The sequence below is a fragment of the Mirounga angustirostris genome, unplaced genomic scaffold (assembly GCF_029215605.1).
Source record: "Mirounga angustirostris isolate CCGP_5_RB_7025 unplaced genomic scaffold, mMirAng1.0.hap1 SCAF_6, whole genome shotgun sequence".
Lineage (NCBI taxonomy): Eukaryota > Metazoa > Chordata > Mammalia > Carnivora > Phocidae > Mirounga > Mirounga angustirostris.
This window is the reverse complement of record NW_026991714.1, coordinates 5,783,374-5,809,563: the sequence shown is the minus strand read 5'-3', so window position 1 is coordinate 5,809,563 and position 26,190 is coordinate 5,783,374. Positions and strand designations below refer to the sequence as shown.

Genomic DNA, 26,190 nt, shown 5'->3' with positions numbered 1-26,190 from the left:
ACCCCCGCCACCACCGCCACCACCACCAGCTCCACCACCACCACCGCCACCTCCACCACCACCACCACCACCATCACCAGCAGGACCAAGTCCACCGCCAGCTCAGCAGCATGGGCATCATTGCCAACGGTACCGAAGTCCTCCACGATCACCACCCCCGCCACCCCCGCCACCCCCGCCACCCCCGCCACCACCTCCACCAACTCCACCAGCTCCACCAACACCAGCTCCACCACCAAGTCCACCATCACCACACCGCGTCGGGCACCATCGCCAACACTCCTGGAGTCCATCACCACCGCCGCCGCCACCGGGACCGTGCACACCATCGCCACAGCAGCCCGCGCACCGGCACCAAGAGCACCGAGGTCAACCCCCAGCACCAGCAGCAGCAGCACCAAGTCGTCCTCCACCAGCAACACAAGCACCAGCACAGCCTGCACCTCCAGCCCCACCAGCCCCTCCTGCCCCAACATCCCCTCACGGTTCCCCTGCCTGCACGCCCCCTCCTCTCCAAGTCCTCACTGGTCAATGATCCTGTGTGGCATTTGTCCCTTTGGCCTCTCTGAATCTCAAGCCCAGGACGCCCCCTGACGCATGACTGGCTGTCCCGATGACAGGTGATCGAAGTCTCGGGGGCGGTGGAATCCCTCACCCCGTTGGGACGGCTCCTAGACCCGGGCCCGCCCTCTCTCTGTGTCTCCCTTCGGCCTGCCCGCCGGCCTGCTTCCCACCCACGCCCCCCACACCCCACCCCTTGGCCTGACCACCTTGCAGCACCGCACAGCAGTCTCCCCCCGCGCACCTCCTCCGCCACGGTCCTGTCCCGCCACGGGGGCCTCCAGCTCTCTTGCACCGGGGCCCGCTCCCCAGCACTTGCCACGCGCAGCTCCTGCCAGCCTCCAGGCTGGACCCCTCCCACCCACCCCCCACCCCCATCGCTCACATTCTCGGCTGGCAGTCCCGGCCTCCCACACGCTCCTCAGGCACACTCGTGCTCTCTCCCCTCCCCTACCTCAGAGCTCACCCTCCCGCACAGGTGCTCACGTCCATGCCTGGCATGGCGCCGGGGAAGGAGCTCTTCCCCCGCCCCACCGAAGCCTCTGCAGACACCCTGCCCGACTGTCCAGCCGCACTCTGGACCGGTCCCGCAAGCCCCACACCTCCCCGCGCCGGGCACCCCACCCACACACCCGGGCTGCCCCCGGCCCTCCCCTCCTTCTGGGATCCTCCTCGCTCTATGCCCTGACCCCCGTGGGAGGCCACCCACGTGAGTAAACACCTTCATCCCGCGGCATCCCCCACCACACACGCTCCACACACACCCCCCCACACACGCTCACACCCACACACCCCACACACACCCCACACGCACCCAGACACACCCCCACACGCTCACACCACACACACACACACACACACACACCCACACACCCACAGAAGCAATGGCGCTGAGGGAAGTTCCCGTGGTGATGGTCAGCGCCCGGCTGCCCACAGCGGCTCCTTTCCACCGCTGGGACGACCTTGCCCCAACCCAGCCAGTGTGGTGCCGCGGCAGGTTTGGCCGGTGCACGGGCTGTCCGCTTGGGCTCCTGAAGGAGACAATCTCTGAACAGACAGCAGACCCGTGGCGGACAGAGGCGTGCAAGTGTTTCTGGGAAGGAGACCGTGGTCTGCGATTTAGCTGGAGGAGCACCCGGACAAGACGACGGGCACAGGGCTGGAGACAGGGCTGGAGTAGCTCCTGGCTAGGTGTCGGCTAAGGCGCCAGTGGGAAAACCTTCAACGGGCAAACTCGGCCGTGGGCCTGCGCGGTGGCGGTCGGGGCTGGGGGAGGTGGAAGGCGTTCCAGGGAACACGCTTGCCACTTTGCCGTGGGACTCAAGGGATGGGTGATGCGATTTCAAGAACCTGTTGGCTACAAGTCCACCGTCTGTCTCCGGTGTGCCTCCACCCCCTCCCCCTGCTTGGCTGTTGGGTTTTCCCCACCGGCCTCCCGAATCTTCCTGCTGTCTCTCCTGCACTGCCCGTCGGTTCTGCTTCGTGCACGCGTCCACGTTCGCTCTCCCAACTCCACATCCCCGGCGCAACCGTGCCGCTCTCTGCTCGTGGTGGCCGGGAAGCTGGACCGAGCGGTGGCTGGCCCGAGGGCGAGGGAAGGGACCAGGGGCTCCAGCAGGTGTCCCGACGCAAAGAGGCAGATCGCTCACCCTGCCCCGACCTCTTCCCCCTCCGACCCCCCACCCCCCCGGCCCGCTTCCCCGCACCGTCAGCACTCAGTAGCACCTCCGGAAGGAGCAAGGGGTGGCTTGTCAGGGGTGGCGGGGTTTCTCCTGGCGGCAGCAGTGCAGCCGGAGAGTCCAAGCCCCTGCGGTGGCCGGACGTGCGGGCGTCTGTGGGTGGCCCCGCGTGAGGACAGAGGGTATCGCGCGCGCGCGCGCGCGCGTGCGCGCGGCCTCTCGGGTTTGGGACGGAGGAAGAGGGGGAGCCATGCGAGCGCCCAGGCGAGGCGCCGACGCGCTGCCGTTGGGCGGCCGGCCCGCTGGCGAGGCCAAAAGGGTTGGGCTGGCCGAGGCGACAGGGCAAGGCTTGGGCTCGGCCGTGCGCCTGGCCTTGTCTGGGCCCCGAGGCCGTGGGGCTAGCCGCGAGGCAAGGGAGAAGCCAGCCAGCTTCGGCTAAAAGGGGTGCGGATGCGCTGGGGAGAGGTCGGGAGGCCGAGAGGAAGAAGAAAGGCTTCCCTGACCGGGAATCGAACCCGGGCCGCGGCGGTGAGAGCGCCGAATCCTAACCACTAGACCACCAGGGAGCGTCGGGCTCTGCGCCTGGCCCGCGCGCCCTGGGCGCAGCGCCTCCAGACCACCCCGTCGCCTCCGCTTTGGCTCCAAGGCCCCTGCCTGGCCACGGCCAGCCGCCCGCCCGCCCTACCAACCCACCCGCCCTGCCGGCAGCACCCTCAAAACGCTGCGCACCTCCTTCCCTCCCTCACACACGCGCTCAGCCTCGGGCCACGCTCCGGCTCCGGGCTCTCGGCTCCCGGCTCCCGGCTCCCATCGGGCCTGGGCACGAGGGCCCTGGAGCCGTGCAAAAGGTTGGCCAGCTGCGTTGGCCGGGAATCGAACCCGGGTCAACTGCTTGGAAGGCAGCTATGCTCACCACTATACCACCAACGCTGCACAGCCCCGGCCGCCCCGAGACGCCGGCGCACGCTTCGCAGAGGCGCCTTCACGCCTTCTCGCCGCCGCCTGGGCCGCCTGGCGCCGCCCTGCCCCGACGTGCCGCCGGTCGGCAGCTCTGCGCTGCCGCAGGCGCCAGCAGCGGCCGCCCCAGCCCCAGCCGCAGCCCCAGCGCCAGCCCCAGCCCCAGCCCCAGCCCCAGCGCCAGGCCCAGCCCCGCCAGCACGACGCCGCTGTGCGGCTCCGCAGGCCCGACCGCCCGCCGCCCGCCTCTGGGGGGCGCTCTGGCCGCCGTGCCGCTCCCCCGGCCCTCGGCTGCCGGCCGGGCATTCCCCGCCCCGCGAGACACGCTGCCCTCCGGCGACCCGCTCGCCCGGGCCCTTCTCCGCGGAGTGCCCGGCGAGGCCACATCCCGCACCCACAGAGGACCCGACCCAGCCGCCGCCCACCCCGTCCCCCGCGCCCATCCAGCACCGGGCAGCGTCGCGTCGCCGAGGAGCCCGTTGCGGCCAGTCACTCGTCAGGCGCCGGGGGCACGACAGGAGGCCCTGGCTGGGCCGTGGTGACCCCGCACGCGCGCGCGCGCGCGCCCGGGGTCACGAGGAAGGCAAAGGGGTGGGGGCGCTCGACGGTGGGCAAGCCGGGCACCCGTCGTCGCCCCGCGCTTCTCGCCGGACGCGCGAGGGAGGAGAAGGGCCCTGGGGGCAAGCGTTTGGACAGAGCGGCGGTGGCGCCGGCGACCAAAAAGGGCGTCTTGCCTCCCCGTCGGGGAATCGAACCCCGGTCTCCCGCGTGACAGGCGGGGATACTCACCACTATACTAACGAGGACGGCGGCGGCGGCCACCCGGGCGCCCGACCCCTCTCCGCCTGCCCGCCCACGCCTACCCCTGCCCTCGACGCCCTGCCTTACGCAGGCGCCCGCCACGTGCCACACCCGACCGGACCCCAAACCAACCGCGCCAGCCCGCACAGCAGCCCTCCCAGCCCGACTCGGAGTGGACCCCAGGCCCGGGCCCCGGACCCGGACGGCGCGGAACACTCCGAGTGCGCCGGCGCCTAGGGCCTGCCCGGCGCGGATCGCGCAGGGAGAAGAGGCCCGAGCGGGCAAGCAAGGATGCGAGCAGGAGGACGGGCGCCCCGGATGGGCAGGGGCGGAGGAGGGAGGGCGGCGAGGACCTAGTGGGGGTGGGGGGTGGGGGGTGGGGGGGGGCGGCGGCGGCCAGACAGGCTGGGCCGACGCCGGTCTCTGGGTGCGGGGCCGCGATGTGCGAGGGGGCGGGGCGGCGCGGGGCGAGGCGGCGGCGACGGCGGCGGCCGCGGCGGGCGCGGCGCCAGGCGAGGCGGCTGGCGCTGCTCCTGGTCGGCCGGGGCGCGCGTCCCGTCCCTTGCGCGCCCACACAGCCGCCAGCCGCCGCCAGCGTTCGCGCCGGGTCCCAGCCAGGCGAGCGGCGACGCGCCCAGGCCCGCCGTCAGGATGGCCGAGCGGTCTAAGGCGCTGCGTTCAGGTCGCAGTCTCCCCTGGAGGCGTGGGTTCGAATCCCACTCCTGACACGCCCACCTTTTGGCCCGCCCCACCAGGGCACCGGACCCCGGCGGGCCTGGAGCCACGCCCTATCGCAAGCCCGCTCCTGCCTGGCCCGCCGCTCCGGCCTTGCGCCCTAGCACAAAGGGCCCAGTGCCGAGCCCTGACGCCTCGACGCTCCTGGCCCCAGGCTTGGCGCACACACGCCCTCCCCCACCAGGTCACGCGCCTTTCCCGCCCGATCCCACGCCCACCCCCGCAGGCCTGGGCCACTTGGCAGCACGTCTCTCCTCACCTGCTTTCCGGGGGCTGCGTTTTCCTTCCTTCCTCCCTCGGGCTCCCGCTCCCGCTCCCGCTCCCGCTCCACTCCCGCGGCCCCCTGCAGACCAGCCGGCGGCGCAAATGCCCAAAGCCCTCCGCATTCCGTTCTCCACCAGACTGGTGCCTGCTGAAGAGCGCCTCGCTCTCAGAGCCGTGCACTCCCGCCACCAGGAGCACACCGTCCCACAGAGAGCCCGTCCGTCCTTTCCGCCGGCCCCCATTCCCTTCTCTCCACACCCTCCTCAGGTGGCCCGAGGTGCCCACGACGATTTGCCACCTTGATGACGCTTTACCCTGCCCACACCTGCCTGCCTCCCTCCCGGGACCCAGGCTGCCCAGCCACCTGCTCGCCGGCCCACGACAGGGCCCTCCCTTCAGTGGGCCTGGCCCGGGAGTCCAGCCCGGGCAGGTGGCTCCCGTGAGCGCTGAGCCCAAGGAAGCCCTGGATCCCCAGGCCACCCACCTGGGCGCCCCAGCGCATCTCCGCGCCGGCAGCCGCTGCCCGGCCGGGACCCGAGGACCCCAGCGCGCTCCCTCACCGCGCTGTCGGCCAGCTAGCCAGCAGCCACTCTGCCGGAGCGCTCCCGCCAGCCAAGGTCGCGCTCTTGCCTCACAACCACCGCCGCCCTCCCCACGCCCCCCGCCCCCCCGCCGAGCTGGCCCCCGAGGGAGCGCTGCGCGCCCGAGCTCACACACCTCGCTTCGCTCTCCTGGCCTGAGCGGCTACTCGGCGGCGCCGGCGGCGCTACGGGGCCTCCATCTCCTACACACGACACACGCGCCCGCCCACACCCACACCCACACACCCCACCCCGCGACAGCCCACCCCACGGCACCGCACGTGCGCACACAACCGGAGCTCCGGTCCGCCGCCCCGCCCGCCCTCGCACCCTCTGCCCCGGCCAGGAAGCCCTCGGCCAAAGGGGCTTTGGGTGGCGGCTGAGAGGAGCCGCGGAAGGCCACGGCCGTGCTCAGCCGCGCCTGCCACAGCCTCCCCCGCGCTGGGTGGGATTCGGGCGCTGGCCAGCCTGGGTCCGGCTCCCGGCTGCCCCTGGCCACCCCGGCAGGGCAGCGTCTCGCCGCGGCCCTCGACCGAGGAGAAAGCACCGCAGGAGCCTAGTCGGCCGGCGTGCGTCCCCGCCGCGCTCGGCCCGTCTGCGCCGCTCGCTAGGGCTCGGGACGTGCCTGGAGCCTCTGTCCCACACCGCGCGTCCGCCTCCTGCTCAAACGAAGCCGATGCTCCGAACAGGCCCGGACCCGGGTCTGGCCGCCGCTGGGGAGCGCCGCTGGGGAAGCCGTCTGGGGAGCGGCGCCATCGGTGCATGGGTGGTTCAGTGGTAGAATTCTCGCCTGCCACGCGGGAGGCCCGGGTTCGATTCCCGGCCCATGCAGCGCGCCGTCCCCTTTTGGCCGGCCCTGCAGCCCCAGCGCGCCCCCCGGCTTCCTCTGGCCCACGCTCAAGGCGCCTGGCCTAAACCAGCTCCGCTCCGGACCAGGCCGGAGCCCGCCCCTGCCCTTCCTCTCCGTCTCTCTCGCCCAGCGGACCAAACTCCACCCAGCGCCCGAGGCCCCTGGCCCGCCCACACGCCTCCCTTGCCCCTTTTCTCTTCAGGACCCTGAGCACCCCGCTTCGCTCACCCGCTTCCCTTCCAGCGAGGCTCCCCCGCACCACCACACACCCGCACGGCGCCGCGCCGCACCAGAGCCCACGGGGCCGCGCCCCACCTCCACGCCTTTCATCACGGTTCCTCCCTCCCGGTCTCACTCTACCCACACTGCCAGAGTCCTCCTCTCTTTGCACAACCAGGGGCAACCAAGTTGCCACCCCGAGCCCTGATCCGTCCCATTCTCCTCCAGGGACCCTCACAAACTCACTGGGCTGCACCAGGAAGACCCGATGCATGGCACCACATGCTCCCGACGCGCGCCCTATAGTCTCTTGAGGCCCCGCTTGGCCGCAGTGGCCTTCCAACTCCGCCGCTCCTGCCACGCTAGGACCCCCGCCAACACCAGGTCCACCAACGCCCGCGCCAGCACTAGCACCAGCAGCACCAGTCTCCCCCTCCGCCGCCACCACCACCACCACCACCAGTCCTCCATCACCACACCGCGTCGGGCACCATCGCCCAGAGCAGGGAAGTTCTCCACCATCAGCACCACCCACCCCACCACCAAGTCCACCACCAAGTCCACCACCACGATCACCAGCAGGACCAAGTCCGCCACCAGCGCACCAGCTTGGCATCATTGCCAACGGTACCGAAGTCCTCCACGATCACCACCCCCACCCCCACCGCCACCACCGCCACCTCCACCATCACCACCACCGCCACCTCCAACATCGCCACCACCAACAACTCCACCACCACCGCCACCTCGACCATCGCCACCACCACCACCACCACCACCAACTCCACCACCACCGCCACCTCCAGCACCAGCACCACCACCATCACCAGCAGGACCAAGTCCACCGCCAGCTCACCAGCATGGGCATCATTGCCAACAGTACCGAAGTCCTCCACGATCACCACCCCCACCACCCCCGCCACCACCGCCACCACCACCAGCTCCACCACCACCACCGCCACCTCCACCACCACCACCACCACCATCACCAGCAGGACCAAGTCCACCGCCAGCTCAGCAGCATGGGCATCATTGCCAACGGTACCGAAGTCCTCCACGATCACCACCCCCGCCACCCCCGCCACCCCCGCCACCCCCGCCACCACCTCCACCAACTCCACCAGCTCCACCAACACCAGCTCCACCACCAAGTCCACCATCACCACACCGCGTCGGGCACCATCGCCAACACTCCTGGAGTCCATCACCACCGCCGCCGCCACCGGGACCGTGCACACCATCGCCACAGCAGCCCGCGCACCGGCACCAAGAGCACCGAGGTCAACCCCCAGCACCAGCAGCAGCAGCACCAAGTCGTCCTCCACCAGCAACACAAGCACCAGCACAGCCTGCACCTCCAGCCCCACCAGCCCCTCCTGCCCCAACATCCCCTCACGGTTCCCCTGCCTGCACGCCCCCTCCTCTCCAAGTCCTCACTGGTCAATGATCCTGTGTGGCATTTGTCCCTTTGGCCTCTCTGAATCTCAAGCCCAGGACGCCCCCTGACGCATGACTGGCTGTCCCGATGACAGGTGATCGAAGTCTCGGGGGCGGTGGAATCCCTCACCCCGTTGGGACGGCTCCTAGACCCGGGCCCGCCCTCTCTCTGTGTCTCCCTTCGGCCTGCCCGCCGGCCTGCTTCCCACCCACGCCCCCCACACCCCACCCCTTGGCCTGACCACCTTGCAGCACCGCACAGCAGTCTCCCCCCGCGCACCTCCTCCGCCACGGTCCTGTCCCGCCACGGGGGCCTCCAGCTCTCTTGCACCGGGGCCCGCTCCCCAGCACTTGCCACGCGCAGCTCCTGCCAGCCTCCAGGCTGGACCCCTCCCACCCACCCCCCACCCCCATCGCTCACATTCTCGGCTGGCAGTCCCGGCCTCCCACACGCTCCTCAGGCACACTCGTGCTCTCTCCCCTCCCCTACCTCAGAGCTCACCCTCCCGCACAGGTGCTCACGTCCATGCCTGGCATGGCGCCGGGGAAGGAGCTCTTCCCCCGCCCCACCGAAGCCTCTGCAGACACCCTGCCCGACTGTCCAGCCGCACTCTGGACCGGTCCCGCAAGCCCCACACCTCCCCGCGCCGGGCACCCCACCCACACACCCGGGCTGCCCCCGGCCCTCCCCTCCTTCTGGGATCCTCCTCGCTCTATGCCCTGACCCCCGTGGGAGGCCACCCACGTGAGTAAACACCTTCATCCCGCGGCATCCCCCACCACACACGCTCCACACACACCCCCCCACACACGCTCACACCCACACACCCCACACACACCCCACACGCACCCAGACACACCCCCACACGCTCACACCACACACACACACACACACACACACCCACACACCCACAGAAGCAATGGCGCTGAGGGAAGTTCCCGTGGTGATGGTCAGCGCCCGGCTGCCCACAGCGGCTCCTTTCCACCGCTGGGACGACCTTGCCCCAACCCAGCCAGTGTGGTGCCGCGGCAGGTTTGGCCGGTGCACGGGCTGTCCGCTTGGGCTCCTGAAGGAGACAATCTCTGAACAGACAGCAGACCCGTGGCGGACAGAGGCGTGCAAGTGTTTCTGGGAAGGAGACCGTGGTCTGCGATTTAGCTGGAGGAGCACCCGGACAAGACGACGGGCACAGGGCTGGAGACAGGGCTGGAGTAGCTCCTGGCTAGGTGTCGGCTAAGGCGCCAGTGGGAAAACCTTCAACGGGCAAACTCGGCCGTGGGCCTGCGCGGTGGCGGTCGGGGCTGGGGGAGGTGGAAGGCGTTCCAGGGAACACGCTTGCCACTTTGCCGTGGGACTCAAGGGATGGGTGATGCGATTTCAAGAACCTGTTGGCTACAAGTCCACCGTCTGTCTCCGGTGTGCCTCCACCCCCTCCCCCTGCTTGGCTGTTGGGTTTTCCCCACCGGCCTCCCGAATCTTCCTGCTGTCTCTCCTGCACTGCCCGTCGGTTCTGCTTCGTGCACGCGTCCACGTTCGCTCTCCCAACTCCACATCCCCGGCGCAACCGTGCCGCTCTCTGCTCGTGGTGGCCGGGAAGCTGGACCGAGCGGTGGCTGGCCCGAGGGCGAGGGAAGGGACCAGGGGCTCCAGCAGGTGTCCCGACGCAAAGAGGCAGATCGCTCACCCTGCCCCGACCTCTTCCCCCTCCGACCCCCCACCCCCCCGGCCCGCTTCCCCGCACCGTCAGCACTCAGTAGCACCTCCGGAAGGAGCAAGGGGTGGCTTGTCAGGGGTGGCGGGGTTTCTCCTGGCGGCAGCAGTGCAGCCGGAGAGTCCAAGCCCCTGCGGTGGCCGGACGTGCGGGCGTCTGTGGGTGGCCCCGCGTGAGGACAGAGGGTATCGCGCGCGCGCGCGCGCGTGCGCGCGGCCTCTCGGGTTTGGGACGGAGGAAGAGGGGGAGCCATGCGAGCGCCCAGGCGAGGCGCCGACGCGCTGCCGTTGGGCGGCCGGCCCGCTGGCGAGGCCAAAAGGGTTGGGCTGGCCGAGGCGACAGGGCAAGGCTTGGGCTCGGCCGTGCGCCTGGCCTTGTCTGGGCCCCGAGGCCGTGGGGCTAGCCGCGAGGCAAGGGAGAAGCCAGCCAGCTTCGGCTAAAAGGGGTGCGGATGCGCTGGGGAGAGGTCGGGAGGCCGAGAGGAAGAAGAAAGGCTTCCCTGACCGGGAATCGAACCCGGGCCGCGGCGGTGAGAGCGCCGAATCCTAACCACTAGACCACCAGGGAGCGTCGGGCTCTGCGCCTGGCCCGCGCGCCCTGGGCGCAGCGCCTCCAGACCACCCCGTCGCCTCCGCTTTGGCTCCAAGGCCCCTGCCTGGCCACGGCCAGCCGCCCGCCCGCCCTACCAACCCACCCGCCCTGCCGGCAGCACCCTCAAAACGCTGCGCACCTCCTTCCCTCCCTCACACACGCGCTCAGCCTCGGGCCACGCTCCGGCTCCGGGCTCTCGGCTCCCGGCTCCCGGCTCCCATCGGGCCTGGGCACGAGGGCCCTGGAGCCGTGCAAAAGGTTGGCCAGCTGCGTTGGCCGGGAATCGAACCCGGGTCAACTGCTTGGAAGGCAGCTATGCTCACCACTATACCACCAACGCTGCACAGCCCCGGCCGCCCCGAGACGCCGGCGCACGCTTCGCAGAGGCGCCTTCACGCCTTCTCGCCGCCGCCTGGGCCGCCTGGCGCCGCCCTGCCCCGACGTGCCGCCGGTCGGCAGCTCTGCGCTGCCGCAGGCGCCAGCAGCGGCCGCCCCAGCCCCAGCCGCAGCCCCAGCGCCAGCCCCAGCCCCAGCCCCAGCCCCAGCGCCAGGCCCAGCCCCGCCAGCACGACGCCGCTGTGCGGCTCCGCAGGCCCGACCGCCCGCCGCCCGCCTCTGGGGGGCGCTCTGGCCGCCGTGCCGCTCCCCCGGCCCTCGGCTGCCGGCCGGGCATTCCCCGCCCCGCGAGACACGCTGCCCTCCGGCGACCCGCTCGCCCGGGCCCTTCTCCGCGGAGTGCCCGGCGAGGCCACATCCCGCACCCACAGAGGACCCGACCCAGCCGCCGCCCACCCCGTCCCCCGCGCCCATCCAGCACCGGGCAGCGTCGCGTCGCCGAGGAGCCCGTTGCGGCCAGTCACTCGTCAGGCGCCGGGGGCACGACAGGAGGCCCTGGCTGGGCCGTGGTGACCCCGCACGCGCGCGCGCGCGCGCCCGGGGTCACGAGGAAGGCAAAGGGGTGGGGGCGCTCGACGGTGGGCAAGCCGGGCACCCGTCGTCGCCCCGCGCTTCTCGCCGGACGCGCGAGGGAGGAGAAGGGCCCTGGGGGCAAGCGTTTGGACAGAGCGGCGGTGGCGCCGGCGACCAAAAAGGGCGTCTTGCCTCCCCGTCGGGGAATCGAACCCCGGTCTCCCGCGTGACAGGCGGGGATACTCACCACTATACTAACGAGGACGGCGGCGGCGGCCACCCGGGCGCCCGACCCCTCTCCGCCTGCCCGCCCACGCCTACCCCTGCCCTCGACGCCCTGCCTTACGCAGGCGCCCGCCACGTGCCACACCCGACCGGACCCCAAACCAACCGCGCCAGCCCGCACAGCAGCCCTCCCAGCCCGACTCGGAGTGGACCCCAGGCCCGGGCCCCGGACCCGGACGGCGCGGAACACTCCGAGTGCGCCGGCGCCTAGGGCCTGCCCGGCGCGGATCGCGCAGGGAGAAGAGGCCCGAGCGGGCAAGCAAGGATGCGAGCAGGAGGACGGGCGCCCCGGATGGGCAGGGGCGGAGGAGGGAGGGCGGCGAGGACCTAGTGGGGGTGGGGGGTGGGGGGTGGGGGGGGGCGGCGGCGGCCAGACAGGCTGGGCCGACGCCGGTCTCTGGGTGCGGGGCCGCGATGTGCGAGGGGGCGGGGCGGCGCGGGGCGAGGCGGCGGCGACGGCGGCGGCCGCGGCGGGCGCGGCGCCAGGCGAGGCGGCTGGCGCTGCTCCTGGTCGGCCGGGGCGCGCGTCCCGTCCCTTGCGCGCCCACACAGCCGCCAGCCGCCGCCAGCGTTCGCGCCGGGTCCCAGCCAGGCGAGCGGCGACGCGCCCAGGCCCGCCGTCAGGATGGCCGAGCGGTCTAAGGCGCTGCGTTCAGGTCGCAGTCTCCCCTGGAGGCGTGGGTTCGAATCCCACTCCTGACACGCCCACCTTTTGGCCCGCACCACCAGGGCACCGGACCCCGGCGGGCCTGGAGCCACGCCCTATCGCAAGCCCGCTCCTGCCTGGCCCGCCGCTCCGGCCTTGCGCCCTAGCACAAAGGGCCCAGTGCCGAGCCCTGACGCCTCGACGCTCCTGGCCCCAGGCTTGGCGCACACACGCCCTCCCCCACCAGGTCACGCGCCTTTCCCGCCCGATCCCACGCCCACCCCCGCAGGCCTGGGCCACTTGGCAGCACGTCTCTCCTCACCTGCTTTCCGGGGGCTGCGTTTTCCTTCCTTCCTCCCTCGGGCTCCCGCTCCCGCTCCCGCTCCCGCTCCACTCCCGCGGCCCCCTGCAGACCAGCCGGCGGCGCAAATGCCCAAAGCCCTCCGCATTCCGTTCTCCACCAGACTGGTGCCTGCTGAAGAGCGCCTCGCTCTCAGAGCCGTGCACTCCCGCCACCAGGAGCACACCGTCCCACAGAGAGCCCGTCCGTCCTTTCCGCCGGCCCCCATTCCCTTCTCTCCACACCCTCCTCAGGTGGCCCGAGGTGCCCACGACGATTTGCCACCTTGATGACGCTTTACCCTGCCCACACCTGCCTGCCTCCCTCCCGGGACCCAGGCTGCCCAGCCACCTGCTCGCCGGCCCACGACAGGGCCCTCCCTTCAGTGGGCCTGGCCCGGGAGTCCAGCCCGGGCAGGTGGCTCCCGTGAGCGCTGAGCCCAAGGAAGCCCTGGATCCCCAGGCCACCCACCTGGGCGCCCCAGCGCATCTCCGCGCCGGCAGCCGCTGCCCGGCCGGGACCCGAGGACCCCAGCGCGCTCCCTCACCGCGCTGTCGGCCAGCTAGCCAGCAGCCACTCTGCCGGAGCGCTCCCGCCAGCCAAGGTCGCGCTCTTGCCTCACAACCACCGCCGCCCTCCCCACGCCCCCCGCCCCCCCGCCGAGCTGGCCCCCGAGGGAGCGCTGCGCGCCCGAGCTCACACACCTCGCTTCGCTCTCCTGGCCTGAGCGGCTACTCGGCGGCGCCGGCGGCGCTACGGGGCCTCCATCTCCTACACACGACACACGCGCCCGCCCACACCCACACCCACACACCCCACCCCGCGACAGCCCACCCCACGGCACCGCACGTGCGCACACAACCGGAGCTCCGGTCCGCCGCCCCGCCCGCCCTCGCACCCTCTGCCCCGGCCAGGAAGCCCTCGGCCAAAGGGGCTTTGGGTGGCGGCTGAGAGGAGCCGGCCGTGCTCAGCCGCGCCTGCCACAGCCTCCCCCGCGCTGGGTGGGATTCGGGCGCTGGCCAGCCTGGGTCCGGCTCCCGGCTGCCCCTGGCCACCCCGGCAGGGCAGCGTCTCGCCGCGGCCCTCGACCGAGGAGAAAGCACCGCAGGAGCCTAGTCGGCCGGCGTGCGTCCCCGCCGCGCTCGGCCCGTCTGCGCCGCTCGCTAGGGCTCGGGACGTGCCTGGAGCCTCTGTCCCACACCGCGCGTCCGCCTCCTGCTCAAACGAAGCCGATGCTCCGAACAGGCCCGGACCCGGGTCTGGCCGCCGCTGGGGAGCGCCGCTGGGGAAGCCGTCTGGGGAGCGGCGCCATCGGTGCATGGGTGGTTCAGTGGTAGAATTCTCGCCTGCCACGCGGGAGGCCCGGGTTCGATTCCCGGCCCATGCAGCGCGCCGTCCCCTTTTGGCCGGCCCTGCAGCCCCAGCGCGCCCCCCGGCTTCCTCTGGCCCACGCTCAAGGCGCCTGGCCTAAACCAGCTCCGCTCCGGACCAGGCCGGAGCCCGCCCCTGCCCTTCCTCTCCGTCTCTCTCGCCCAGCGGACCAAACTCCACCCAGCGCCCGAGGCCCCTGGCCCGCCCACACGCCTCCCTTGCCCCTTTTCTCTTCAGGACCCTGAGCACCCCGCTTCGCTCACCCGCTTCCCTTCCAGCGAGGCTCCCCCGCACCACCACACACCCGCACGGCGCCGCGCCGCACCAGAGCCCACGGGGCCGCGCCCCACCTCCACGCCTTTCATCACGGTTCCTCCCTCCCGGTCTCACTCTACCCACACTGCCAGAGTCCTCCTCTCTTTGCACAACCAGGGGCAACCAAGTTGGCAACCAAGTTGCCACCCCGAGCCCTGATCCGTCCCATTCTCCTCCAGGGACCCTCACAAACTCACTGGGCTGCACCAGGAAGACCCGATGCATGGCACCACATGCTCCCGACGCGCGCCCTATAGTCTCTTGAGGCCCCGCTTGGCCGCAGTGGCCTTCCAACTCCGCCGCTCCTGCCACGCTAGGACCCCCGCCAACACCAGGTCCACCAACGCCCGCGCCAGCACTAGCACCAGCAGCACCAGTCTCCCCCTCCGCCGCCACCACCACCACCACCACCAGTCCTCCATCACCACACCGCGTCGGGCACCATCGCCCAGAGCAGGGAAGTTCTCCACCATCAGCACCACCCACCCCACCACCAAGTCCACCACCAAGTCCACCACCACGATCACCCGCAGGACCAAGTCCGCCACCAGCGCACCAGCTTGGCATCATTGCCAACGGTACCGAAGTCCTCCACGATCACCACCCCCACCCCCACCGCCACCACCGCCACCTCCACCATCACCACCACCGCCACCTCCAACATCGCCACCACCAACAACTCCACCACCACCGCCACCTCGACCATCGCCACCACCACCACCACCACCACCAACTCCACCACCACCGCCACCTCCAGCACCAGCACCACCACCATCACCAGCAGGACCAAGTCCACCGCCAGCTCACCAGCATGGGCATCATTGCCAACAGTACCGAAGTCCTCCACGATCACCACCCCCACCACCCCCGCCACCACCGCCACCACCACCAGCTCCACCACCACCACCGCCACCTCCACCACCACCACCACCACCATCACCAGCAGGACCAAGTCCACCGCCAGCTCAGCAGCATGGGCATCATTGCCAACGGTACCGAAGTCCTCCACGATCACCACCCCCGCCACCCCCGCCACCCCCGCCACCCCCGCCACCACCTCCACCAACTCCACCAGCTCCACCAACACCAGCTCCACCACCAAGTCCACCATCACCACACCGCGTCGGGCACCATCGCCAACACTCCTGGAGTCCATCACCACCGCCGCCGCCACCGGGACCGTGCACACCATCGCCACAGCAGCCCGCGCACCGGCACCAAGAGCACCGAGGTCAACCCCCAGCACCAGCAGCAGCAGCACCAAGTCGTCCTCCACCAGCAACACAAGCACCAGCACAGCCTGCACCTCCAGCCCCACCAGCCCCTCCTGCCCCAACATCCCCTCACGGTTCCCCTGCCTGCACGCCCCCTCCTCTCCAAGTCCTCACTGGTCAATGATCCTGTGTGGCATTTGTCCCTTTGGCCTCTCTGAATCTCAAGCCCAGGACGCCCCCTGACGCATGACTGGCTGTCCCGATGACAGGTGATCGAAGTCTCGGGGGCGGTGGAATCCCTCACCCCGTTGGGACGGCTCCTAGACCCGGGCCCGCCCTCTCTCTGTGTCTCCCTTCGGCCTGCCCGCCGGCCTGCTTCCCACCCACGCCCCCCACACCCCACCCCTTGGCCTGACCACCTTGCAGCACCGCACAGCAGTCTCCCCCCGCGCACCTCCTCCGCCACGGTCCTGTCCCGCCACGGGGGCCTCCAGCTCTCTTGCACCGGGGCCCGCTCCCCAGCACTTGCCACGCGCAGCTCCTGCCAGCCTCCAGGCTGGACCCCTCCCACCCACCCCCCACCCCCATCGCTCACATTCTCGGCTGGCAGTCCCGGCCTCCCACACGCTCCTCAGGCACACTCGTGCTCTCTCCCCTCCCCTACCTCAGAGCTCACCCTCCCGCACAGGTGCTCACGTCCATGCCTGGCATGGCGCCGGGGAAGGAGCTCTTCCCCCGCCCCACCGAAGCCTCTGCAGACACCCTGCCCGACTGTCCAGCCGCACTCTGGACCGGTCCCGCAAGCCCCACACCTCCCCGCGCCGGGCACCCCACCCACACACCCGGGCTGCCCCCGGCCCTCCCCTCCTTCTGGGATCCTCCTCGCTCTATGCCCTGACCCCCGTGGGAGGCCACCCACGTGAGTAAACACCTTCATCCCGCGGCATCCCCCACCACACACGCTCCACACACACCCCCACACACACGCTCACACCCACACACCCCACACACACCCCACACACATCCAGACACACCCCCACACGCTCACACCACACACACACACGCACACCCCCACACACCCACAGAAGCAATGGCGCTGAGGGAAGTTCCCGTGGTGATGGTCAGCGCCCGGCTGCCCACAGCGGCTCCTTTCCACCGCTGGGACGACCTTGCCCCAACCCAGCCAGTGTGGTGCCGCGGCAGGTTTGGCCGGTGCACGGGCTGTCCGCTTGGGCTCCTGAAGGAGACAATCTCTGAACAGACAGCAGACCCGTGGCGGACAGAGGCGTGCAAGTGTTTCTGGGAAGGAGACCGTGGTCTGCGATTTAGCTGGAGGAGCACCCGGACAAGACGACGGGCACAGGGCTGGAGACAGGGCTGGAGTAGCTCCTGGCTAGGTGTCGGCTAAGGCGCCAGTGGGAAAACCTTCAACGGGCAAACTCGGCCGTGGGCCTGCGCGGTGGCGGTCGGGGCTGGGGGAGGTGGAAGGCGTTCCAGGGAACACGCTTGCCACTTTGCCGTGGGACTCAAGGGATGGGTGATGCGATTTCAAGAACCTGTTGGCTACAAGTCCACCGTCTGTCTCCGGTGTGCCTCCACGCCCTCCCCCTGCTTGGCTGTTGGGTTTTCCCCACCGGCCTCCCGAATCTTCCTGCTGTCTCTCCTGCACTGCCCGTCGGTTCTGCTTCGTGCACGCGTCCACGTTCGCTCTCCCAACTCCACATCCCCGGCGCAACCGTGCCGCTCTCTGCTCGTGGTGGCCGGGAAGCTGGACCGAGCGGTGGCTGGCCCGAGGGCGAGGGAAGGGACCAGGGGCTCCAGCAGGTGTCCCGACGCAAAGAGGCAGATCGCTCACCCTGCCCCGACCTCTTCCCCCTCCGACCCCCCACCCCCCCGGCCCGCTTCCCCGCACCGTCAGCACTCAGTAGCACCTCCGGAAGGAGCAAGGGGTGGCTTGTCAGGGGTGGCGGGGTTTCTCCTGGCGGCAGCAGTGCAGCCGGAGAGTCCAAGCCCCTGCGGTGGCCGGACGTGCGGGCGTCTGTGGGTGGCCCCGCGTGAGGACAGAGGGTATCGCGCGCAGCGCGCGCGCGTGCGCGCGGCCTCTCGGGTTTGGGACGGAGGAAGAGGGGGAGCCATGCGAGCGCCCAGGCGAGGCGCCGACGCGCTGCCGTTGGGCGGCCGGCCCGCTGGCGAGGCCAAAAGGGTTGGGCTGGCCGAGGCGACAGGGCAAGGCTTGGGCTCGGCCGTGCGCCTGGCCTTGTCTGGGCCCCGAGGCCGTGGGGCTAGCCGCGAGGCAAGGGAGAAGCCAGCCAGCTTCGGCTAAAAGGGGTGCGGATGCGCTGGGGAGAGGTCGGGAGGCCGAGAGGAAGAAGAAAGGCTTCCCTGACCGGGAATCGAACCCGGGCCGCGGCGGTGAGAGCGCCGAATCCTAACCACTAGACCACCAGGGAGCGTCGGGCTCTGCGCCTGGCCCGCGCGCCCTGGGCGCAGCGCCTCCAGACCACCCCGTCGCCTCCGCTTTGGCTCCAAGGCCCCTGCCTGGCCACGGCCAGCCGCCCGCCCGCCCTACCAACCCACCCGCCCTGCCGGCAGCACCCTCAAAACGCTGCGCACCTCCTTCCCTCCCTCACACACGCGCTCAGCCTCGGGCCACGCTCCGGCTCCGGGCTCTCGGCTCCCGGCTCCCGGCTCCCATCGGGCCTGGGCACGAGGGCCCTGGAGCCGTGCAAAAGGTTGGCCAGCTGCGTTGGCCGGGAATCGAACCCGGGTCAACTGCTTGGAAGGCAGCTATGCTCACCACTATACCACCAACGCTGCACAGCCCCGGCCGCCCCGAGACGCCGGCGCACGCTTCGCAGAGGCGCCTTCACGCCTTCTCGCCGCCGCCTGGGCCGCCTGGCGCCGCCCTGCCCCGACGTGCCGCCGGTCGGCAGCTCTGCGCTGCCGCAGGCGCCAGCAGCGGCCGCCCCAGCCCCAGCCGCAGCCCCAGCGCCAGCCCCAGCCCCAGCCCCAGCCCCAGCGCCAGGCCCAGCCCCGCCAGCACGACGCCGCTGTGCGGCTCCGCAGGCCCGACCGCCCGCCGCCCGCCTCTGGGGGGCGCTCTGGCCGCCGTGCCGCTCCCCCGGCCCTCGGCTGCCGGCCGGGCATTCCCCGCCCCGCGAGACACGCTGCCCTCCGGCGACCCGCTCGCCCGGGCCCTTCTCCGCGGAGTGCCCGGCGAGGCCACATCCCGCACCCACAGAGGACCCGACCCAGCCGCCGCCCACCCCGTCCCCCGCGCCCATCCAGCACCGGGCAGCGTCGCGTCGCCGAGGAGCCCGTTGCGGCCAGTCACTCGTCAGGCGCCGGGGGCACGACAGGAGGCCCTGGCTGGGCCGTGGTGACCCCGCACGCGCGCGCGCGCGCGCCCGGGGTCACGAGGAAGGCAAAGGGGTGGGGGCGCTCGACGGTGGGCAAGCCGGGCACCCGTCGTCGCCCCGCGCTTCTCGCCGGACGCGCGAGGGAGGAGAAGGGCCCTGGGGGCAAGCGTTTGGACAGAGCGGCGGTGGCGCCGGCGACCAAAAAGGGCGTCTTGCCTCCCCGTCGGGGAATCGAACCCCGGTCTCCCGCGTGACAGGCGGGGATACTCACCACTATACTAACGAGGACGGCGGCGGCGGCCACCCGGGCGCCCGACCCCTCTCCGCCTGCCCGCCCACGCCTACCCCTGCCCTCGACGCCCTGCCTTACGCAGGCGCCCGCCACGTGCCACACCCGACCGGACCCCAAACCAACCGCGCCAGCCCGCACAGCAGCCCTCCCAGCCCGACTCGGAGTGGACCCCAGGCCCGGGCCCCGGACCCGGACGGCGCGGAACACTCCGAGTGCGCCGGCGCCTAGGGCCTGCCGGGCGCGGATCGCGCAGGGAGAAGAGGCCCGAGCGGGCAAGCAAGGATGCGAGCAGGAGGACGGGCGCCCCGGATGGGCAGGGGCGGAGGAGGGAGGGCGGCGAGGACCTAGTGGGGGTGGGGGGTGGGGGGTGGGGGGCGGCGGCGGCGGCCAGACAGGCTGGGCCGACGCCGGTCTCTGGGTGCGGGGCCGCGATGTGCGAGGGGGCGGGGCGGCGCGGGGCGAGGCGGCGGCGACGGCGGCGGCCGCGGCGGGCGCGGCGCCAGGCGAGGCGGCTGGCGCTGCTCCTGGTCGGCCGGGGCGCGCGTCCCGTCCCTTGCGCGCCCACACAGCCGCCAGCCGCCGCCAGCGTTCGCGCCGGGTCCCAGCCAGGCGAGCGGCGACGCGCCCAGGCCCGCCGTCAGGATGGCCGAGCGGTCTAAGGCGCTGCGTTCAGGTCGCAGTCTCCCCTGGAGGCGTGGGTTCGAATCCCACTCCTGACACGCCCACCTTTTGGCCCGCCCCACCAGGGCACCGGACCCCGGCGGGCCTGGAGCCACGCCCTATCGCAAGCCCGCTCCTGCCTGGCCCGCCGCTCCGGCCTTGCGCCCTAGCACAAAGGGCCCAGTGCCGAGCCCTGACGCCTCGACGCTCCTGGCCCCAGGCTTGGCGCACACACGCCCTCCCCCACCAGGTCACGCGCCTTTCCCGCCCGATCCCACGCCCACCCCCGCAGGCCTGGGCCACTTGGCAGCACGTCTCTCCTCACCTGCTTTCCGGGGGCTGCGTTTTCCTTCCTTCCTCCCTCGGGCTCCCGCTCCCGCTCCCGCTCCCGCTCCACTCCCGCGGCCCCCTGCAGACCAGCCGGCGGCGCAAATGCCCAAAGCCCTCCGCATTCCGTTCTCCACCAGACTGGTGCCTGCTGAAGAGCGCCTCGCTCTCAGAGCCGTGCACTCCCGCCACCAGGAGCACACCGTCCCACAGAGAGCCCGTCCGTCCTTTCCGCCGGCCCCCATTCCCTTCTCTCCACACCCTCCTCAGGTGGCCCGAGGTGCCCACGACGATTTGCCACCTTGATGACGCTTTACCCTGCCCACACCTGCCTGCCTCCCTCCCGGGACCCAGGCTGCCCAGCCACCTGCTCGCCGGCCCACGACAGGGCCCTCCCTTCAGTGGGCCTGGCCCGGGAGTCCAGCCCGGGCAGGTGGCTCCCGTGAGCGCTGAGCCCAAGGAAGCCCTGGATCCCCAGGCCACCCACCTGGGCGCCCCAGCGCATCTCCGCGCCGGCAGCCGCTGCCCGGCCGGGACGCGAGGACCCCAGCGCGCTCCCTCACCGCGCTGTCGGCCAGCTAGCCAGCAGCCACTCTGCCGGAGCGCTCCCGCCAGCCAAGGTCGCGCTCTTGCCTCACAACCACCGCCGCCCTCCCCACGCCCCCCGCCCCCCCGCCGAGCTGGCCCCCGAGGGAGCGCTGCGCGCCCGAGCTCACACACCTCGCTTCGCTCTCCTGGCCTGAGCGGCTACTCGGCGGCGCCGGCGGCGCTACGGGGCCTCCATCTCCTACACACGACACACGCGCCCGCCCACACCCACACCCACACACCCCACCCCGCGACAGCCCACCCCACGGCACCGCACGTGCGCACACAACCGGAGCTCCGGTCCGCCGCCCCGCCCGCCCTCGCACCCTCTGCCCCGGCCAGGAAGCCCTCGGCCAAAGGGGCTTTGGGTGGCGGCTGAGAGGAGCCGCGGAAGGCCACGGCCGTGCTCAGCCGCGCCTGCCACAGCTTCCCCCGCGCTGGGTGGGATTCGGGCGCTGGCCAGCCTGGGTCCGGCTCCCGGCTGCCCCTGGCCACCCCGGCAGGGCAGCGTCTCGCCGCGGCCCTCGACCGAGGAGAAAGCACCGCAGGAGCCTAGTCGGCCGGCGTGCGTCCCCGCCGCGCTCGGCCCGTCTGCGCCGCTCGCTAGGGCTCGGGACGTGCCTGGAGCCTCTGTCCCACACCGCGCGTCCGCCTCCTGCTCAAACGAAGCCGATGCTCCGAACAGGCCCGGACCCGGGTCTGGCCGCCGCTGGGGAGCGCCGCTGGGGAAGCCGTCTGGGGAGCGGCGCCATCGGTGCATGGGTGGTTCAGTGGTAGAATTCTCGCCTGCCACGCGGGAGGCCCGGGTTCGATTCCCGGCCCATGCAGCGCGCCGTCCCCTTTTGGCCGGCCCTGCAGCCCCAGCGCGCCCCCCGGCTTTCTCTGGCCCACGCTCAAGGCGCCTGGCCTAAACCAGCTCCGCTCCGGACCAGGCCGGAGCCCGCCCCTGCCCTTCCTCTCCGTCTCTCTCGCCCAGCGGACCAAACTCCACCCAGCGCCCGAGGCCCCTGGCCCGCCCACACGCCTCCCTTGCCCCTTTTCTCTTCAGGACCCTGAGCACCCCGCTTCGCTCACCCGCTTCCCTTCCAGCGAGGCTCCCCCGCACCACCACACACCCGCACGGCGCCGCGCCGCACCAGAGCCCACGGGGCCGCGCCCCACCTCCACGCCTTTCATCACGGTTCCTCCCTCCCGGTCTCACTCTACCCACACTGCCAGAGTCCTCCTCTCTTTGCACAACCAGGGGCAACCAAGTTGCCACCCCGAGCCCTGATCCGTCCCATTCTCCTCCAGGGACCCTCACAAACTCACTGGGCTGCACCAGGAAGACCCGATGCATGGCACCACATGCTCCCGACGCGCGCCCTATAGTCTCTTGAGGCCCCGCTTGGCCGCAGTGGCCTTCCAACTCCGCCGCTCCTGCCACGCTAGGACCCCCGCCAACACCAGGTCCACCAACGCCCGCGCCAGCACTAGCACCAGCAGCACCAGTCTCCCCCTCCGCCGCCACCACCACCACCACCACCAGTCCTCCATCACCACACCGCGTCGGGCACCATCGCCCAGAGCAGGGAAGTTCTCCACCATCAGCACCACCCACCCCACCACCAAGTCCACCACCAAGTCCACCACCACGATCACCCGCAGGACCAAGTCCGCCACCAGCGCACCAGCTTGGCATCATTGCCAACGGTACCGAAGTCCTCCACGATCACCACCCCCACCCCCACCGCCACCACCGCCACCTCCACCATCACCACCACCGCCACCTCCAACATCGCCACCACCAACAACTCCACCACCACCGCCACCTCGACCATCGCCACCACCACCACCACCACCACCAACTCCACCACCACCGCCACCTCCAGCACCAGCACCACCACCATCACCAGCAGGACCAAGTCCACCGCCAGCTCACCAGCATGGGCATCATTGCCAACAGTACCGAAGTCCTCCACGATCACCACCCCCACCACCCCCGCCACCACCGCCACCACCACCAGCTCCACCACCACCACCGCCACCTCCACCACCACCACCACCACCATCACCAGCAGGACCAAGTCCACCGCCAGCTCAGCAGCATGGGCATCATTGCCAACGGTACCGAAGTCCTCCACGATCACCACCCCCGCCACCCCCGCCACCCCCGCCACTCCCGCCACCACCTCCACCAACTCCACCAGCTCCACCAACACCAGCTCCACCACCAAGTCCACCATCACCACACCGCGTCGGGCACCATCGCCAACACTCCTGGAGTCCATCACCACCGCCGCCGCCACCGGGACCGTGCACACCATCGCCACAGCAGCCCGCGCACCGGCACCAAGAGCACCGAGGTCAACCCCCAGCACCAGCAGCAGCAGCACCAAGTCGTCCTCCACCAGCAACACAAGCACCAGCACAGCCTGCACCTCCAGCCCCACCAGCCCCTCCTGCCCCAACATCCCCTCACGGTTCCCCTGCCTGCACGCCCCCTCCTCTCCAAGTCCTCACTGGTCAATGATCCTGTGTGGCATTTGTCCCTTTGGCCTCTCTGAATCTCAAGCCCAGGACGCCCCCTGACGCATGACTGGCTGTCCCGATGACAGGTGATCGAAGTCTCGGGGGCGGTGGAATCCCTCACCCCGTTGGGACGGCTCCTAGACCCGGGCCCGCCCTCTCTCTGTGTCTCCCTTCGGCCTGCCCGCCGGCCTGCTTCCCACCCACGCCCCCCACACCCCACCCCTTGGCCTGACCACCTTGCAGCACCGCACAGCAGTCTCCCCCCGCGCACCTCCTCCGCCACGGTCCTGTCCCGCCACGGGGGCCTCCAGCTCTCTTGCACCGGGGCCCGCTCCCCAGCACTTGCCACGCGCAGCTCCTGCCAGCCTCCAGGCTGGACCCCTCCCACCCACCCCCCACCCCCATCGCTCACATTCTCGGCTGGCAGTCCCGGCCTCCCACACGCTCCTCAGGCACACTCGTGCTCTCTCCCCTCCCCTACCTCAGAGCTCACCCTCCCGCACAGGTGCTCACGTCCATGCCTGGCATGGCGCCGGGGAAGGAGCTCTTCCCCCGCCCCACCGAAGCCTCTGCAGACACCCTGCCCGACTGTCCAGCCGCACTCTGGACCGGTCCCGCAAGCCCCACACCTCCCCGCGCCGGGCACCCCACCCACACACCCGGGCTGCCCCCGGCCCTCCCCTCCTTCTGGGATCCTCCTCGCTCTATGCCCTGACCCCCGTGGGAGGCCACCCACGTGAGTAAACACCTTCATCCCGCGGCATCCCCCACCACACACGCTCCACACACACCCCCACACACACGCTCACACCCACACACCCCACACACACCCCACACACATCCAGACACACCCCCACACGCTCACACCACACACACACACGCACACCCCCACACACCCACAGAAGCAATGGCGCTGAGGGAAGTTCCCGTGGTGATGGTCAGCGCCCGGCTGCCCACAGCGGCTCCTTTCCACCGCTGGGACGACCTTGCCCCAACCCAGCCAGTGTGGTGCCGCGGCAGGTTTGGCCGGTGCACGGGCTGTCCGCTTGGGCTCCTGAAGGAGACAATCTCTGAACAGACAGCAGACCCGTGGCGGACAGAGGCGTGCAAGTGTTTCTGGGAAGGAGACCGTGGTCTGCGATTTAGCTGGAGGAGCACCCGGACAAGACGACGGGCACAGGGCTGGAGACAGGGCTGGAGTAGCTCCTGGCTAGGTGTCGGCTAAGGCGCCAGTGGGAAAACCTTCAACGGGCAAACTCGGCCGTGGGCCTGCGCGGTGGCGGTCGGGGCTGGGGGAGGTGGAAGGCGTTCCAGGGAACACGCTTGCCACTTTGCCGTGGGACTCAAGGGATGGGTGATGCGATTTCAAGAACCTGTTGGCTACAAGTCCACCGTCTGTCTCCGGTGTGCCTCCACCCCCTCCCCCTGCTTGGCTGTTGGGTTTTCCCCACCGGCCTCCCGAATCTTCCTGCTGTCTCTCCTGCACTGCCCGTCGGTTCTGCTTCGTGCACGCGTCCACGTTCGCTCTCCCAACTCCACATCCCCGGCGCAACCGTGCCGCTCTCTGCTCGTGGTGGCCGGGAAGCTGGACCGAGCGGTGGCTGGCCCGAGGGCGAGGGAAGGGACCAGGGGCTCCAGCAGGTGTCCCGACGCAAAGAGGCAGATCGCTCACCCTGCCCCGACCTCTTCCCCCTCCGACCCCCCACCCCCCCGGCCCGCTTCCCCGCACCGTCAGCACTCAGTAGCACCTCCGGAAGGAGCAAGGGGTGGCTTGTCAGGGGTGGCGGGGTTTCTCCTGGCGGCAGCAGTGCAGCCGGAGAGTCCAAGCCCCTGCGGTGGCCGGACGTGCGGGCGTCTGTGGGTGGCCCCGCGTGAGGACAGAGGGTATCGCGCGCGCGCGCGCGCGCGTGCGCGCGGCCTCTCGGGTTTGGGACGGAGGAAGAGGGGGAGCCATGCGAGCGCCCAGGCGAGGCGCCGACGCGCTGCCGTTGGGCGGCCGGCCCGCTGGCGAGGCCAAAAGGGTTGGGCTGGCCGAGGCGACAGGGCAAGGCTTGGGCTCGGCCGTGCGCCTGGCCTTGTCTGGGCCCCGAGGCCGTGGGGCTAGCCGCGAGGCAAGGGAGAAGCCAGCCAGCTTCGGCTAAAAGGGGTGCGGATGCGCTGGGGAGAGGTCGGGAGGCCGAGAGGAAGAAGAAAGGCTTCCCTGACCGGGAATCGAACCCGGGCCGCGGCGGTGAGAGCGCCGAATCCTAACCACTAGACCACCAGGGAGCGTCGGGCTCTGCGCCTGGCCCGCGCGCCCTGGGCGCAGCGCCTCCAGACCACCCCGTCGCCTCCGCTTTGGCTCCAAGGCCCCTGCCTGGCCACGGCCAGCCGCCCGCCCGCCCTACCAACCCACCCGCCCTGCCGGCAGCACCCTCAAAACGCTGCGCACCTCCTTCCCTCCCTCACACACGCGCTCAGCCTCGGGCCACGCTCCGGCTCCGGGCTCTCGGCTCCCGGCTCCCGGCTCCCATCGGGCCTGGGCACGAGGGCCCTGGAGCCGTGCAAAAGGTTGGCCAGCTGCGTTGGCCGGGAATCGAACCCGGGTCAACTGCTTGGAAGGCAGCTATGCTCACCACTATACCACCAACGCTGCACAGCCCCGGCCGCCCCGAGACGCCGGCGCACGCTTCGCAGAGGCGCCTTCACGCCTTCTCGCCGCCGCCTGGGCCGCCTGGCGCCGCCCTGCCCCGACGTGCCGCCGGTCGGCAGCTCTGCGCTGCCGCAGGCGCCAGCAGCGGCCGCCCCAGCCCCAGCCGCAGCCCCAGCGCCAGCCCCAGCCCCAGCCCCAGCCCCAGCGCCAGGCCCAGCCCCGCCAGCACGACGCCGCTGTGCGGCTCCGCAGGCCCGACCGCCCGCCGCCCGCCTCTGGGGGGCGCTCTGGCCGCCGTGCCGCTCCCCCGGCCCTCGGCTGCCGGCCGGGCATTCCCCGCCCCGCGAGACACGC

At 71.4% G+C, this 26,190-nt stretch overlaps 17 non-coding genes across 17 annotated transcripts; 6 read left to right on the top strand and 11 right to left on the bottom strand.

Moving 5' to 3' along the window:
• Positions 1-2,734: 2,734 nt before the first annotated feature.
• On the bottom strand, positions 2,735-2,806 carry TRNAE-CUC (transfer RNA glutamic acid (anticodon CUC)). The gene has a single exon. It is a non-coding gene; the product is annotated as a tRNA-Glu (tRNA).
• Positions 2,807-3,098: 292 nt separating this feature from the next.
• On the bottom strand, positions 3,099-3,170 carry TRNAG-UCC (transfer RNA glycine (anticodon UCC)). The gene has a single exon. It is a non-coding gene; the product is annotated as a tRNA-Gly (tRNA).
• Positions 3,171-3,931: 761 nt separating this feature from the next.
• On the bottom strand, positions 3,932-4,003 carry TRNAD-GUC (transfer RNA aspartic acid (anticodon GUC)). The gene has a single exon. It is a non-coding gene; the product is annotated as a tRNA-Asp (tRNA).
• Positions 4,004-4,643: 640 nt separating this feature from the next.
• Positions 4,644-4,726, top strand: TRNAL-CAG (transfer RNA leucine (anticodon CAG)). Its single transcript has one exon. It is a non-coding gene; the product is annotated as a tRNA-Leu (tRNA).
• Positions 4,727-6,338: 1,612 nt separating this feature from the next.
• On the top strand, positions 6,339-6,409 carry TRNAG-GCC (transfer RNA glycine (anticodon GCC)). The gene has a single exon. It is a non-coding gene; the product is annotated as a tRNA-Gly (tRNA).
• A 3,882-nt stretch (positions 6,410-10,291) lies between these two features.
• TRNAE-CUC (transfer RNA glutamic acid (anticodon CUC)) lies at positions 10,292-10,363 on the bottom strand. The gene has a single exon. It is a non-coding gene; the product is annotated as a tRNA-Glu (tRNA).
• Positions 10,364-10,655: 292 nt separating this feature from the next.
• On the bottom strand, positions 10,656-10,727 carry TRNAG-UCC (transfer RNA glycine (anticodon UCC)). The gene has a single exon. It is a non-coding gene; the product is annotated as a tRNA-Gly (tRNA).
• Positions 10,728-11,488: 761 nt separating this feature from the next.
• Positions 11,489-11,560, bottom strand: TRNAD-GUC (transfer RNA aspartic acid (anticodon GUC)). Its single transcript has one exon. It is a non-coding gene; the product is annotated as a tRNA-Asp (tRNA).
• A 640-nt stretch (positions 11,561-12,200) lies between these two features.
• TRNAL-CAG (transfer RNA leucine (anticodon CAG)) lies at positions 12,201-12,283 on the top strand. The gene has a single exon. It is a non-coding gene; the product is annotated as a tRNA-Leu (tRNA).
• Positions 12,284-13,883: 1,600 nt separating this feature from the next.
• On the top strand, positions 13,884-13,954 carry TRNAG-GCC (transfer RNA glycine (anticodon GCC)). The gene has a single exon. It is a non-coding gene; the product is annotated as a tRNA-Gly (tRNA).
• Positions 13,955-17,845: 3,891 nt separating this feature from the next.
• TRNAE-CUC (transfer RNA glutamic acid (anticodon CUC)) lies at positions 17,846-17,917 on the bottom strand. The gene has a single exon. It is a non-coding gene; the product is annotated as a tRNA-Glu (tRNA).
• A 292-nt stretch (positions 17,918-18,209) lies between these two features.
• On the bottom strand, positions 18,210-18,281 carry TRNAG-UCC (transfer RNA glycine (anticodon UCC)). Its single transcript has one exon. It is a non-coding gene; the product is annotated as a tRNA-Gly (tRNA).
• Positions 18,282-19,042: 761 nt separating this feature from the next.
• On the bottom strand, positions 19,043-19,114 carry TRNAD-GUC (transfer RNA aspartic acid (anticodon GUC)). The gene has a single exon. It is a non-coding gene; the product is annotated as a tRNA-Asp (tRNA).
• Positions 19,115-19,754: 640 nt separating this feature from the next.
• TRNAL-CAG (transfer RNA leucine (anticodon CAG)) lies at positions 19,755-19,837 on the top strand. The gene has a single exon. It is a non-coding gene; the product is annotated as a tRNA-Leu (tRNA).
• Positions 19,838-21,449: 1,612 nt separating this feature from the next.
• On the top strand, positions 21,450-21,520 carry TRNAG-GCC (transfer RNA glycine (anticodon GCC)). The gene has a single exon. It is a non-coding gene; the product is annotated as a tRNA-Gly (tRNA).
• Positions 21,521-25,400: 3,880 nt separating this feature from the next.
• Positions 25,401-25,472, bottom strand: TRNAE-CUC (transfer RNA glutamic acid (anticodon CUC)). The gene has a single exon. It is a non-coding gene; the product is annotated as a tRNA-Glu (tRNA).
• Positions 25,473-25,764: 292 nt separating this feature from the next.
• Positions 25,765-25,836, bottom strand: TRNAG-UCC (transfer RNA glycine (anticodon UCC)). The gene has a single exon. It is a non-coding gene; the product is annotated as a tRNA-Gly (tRNA).
• Positions 25,837-26,190: the final 354 nt, after the last annotated feature.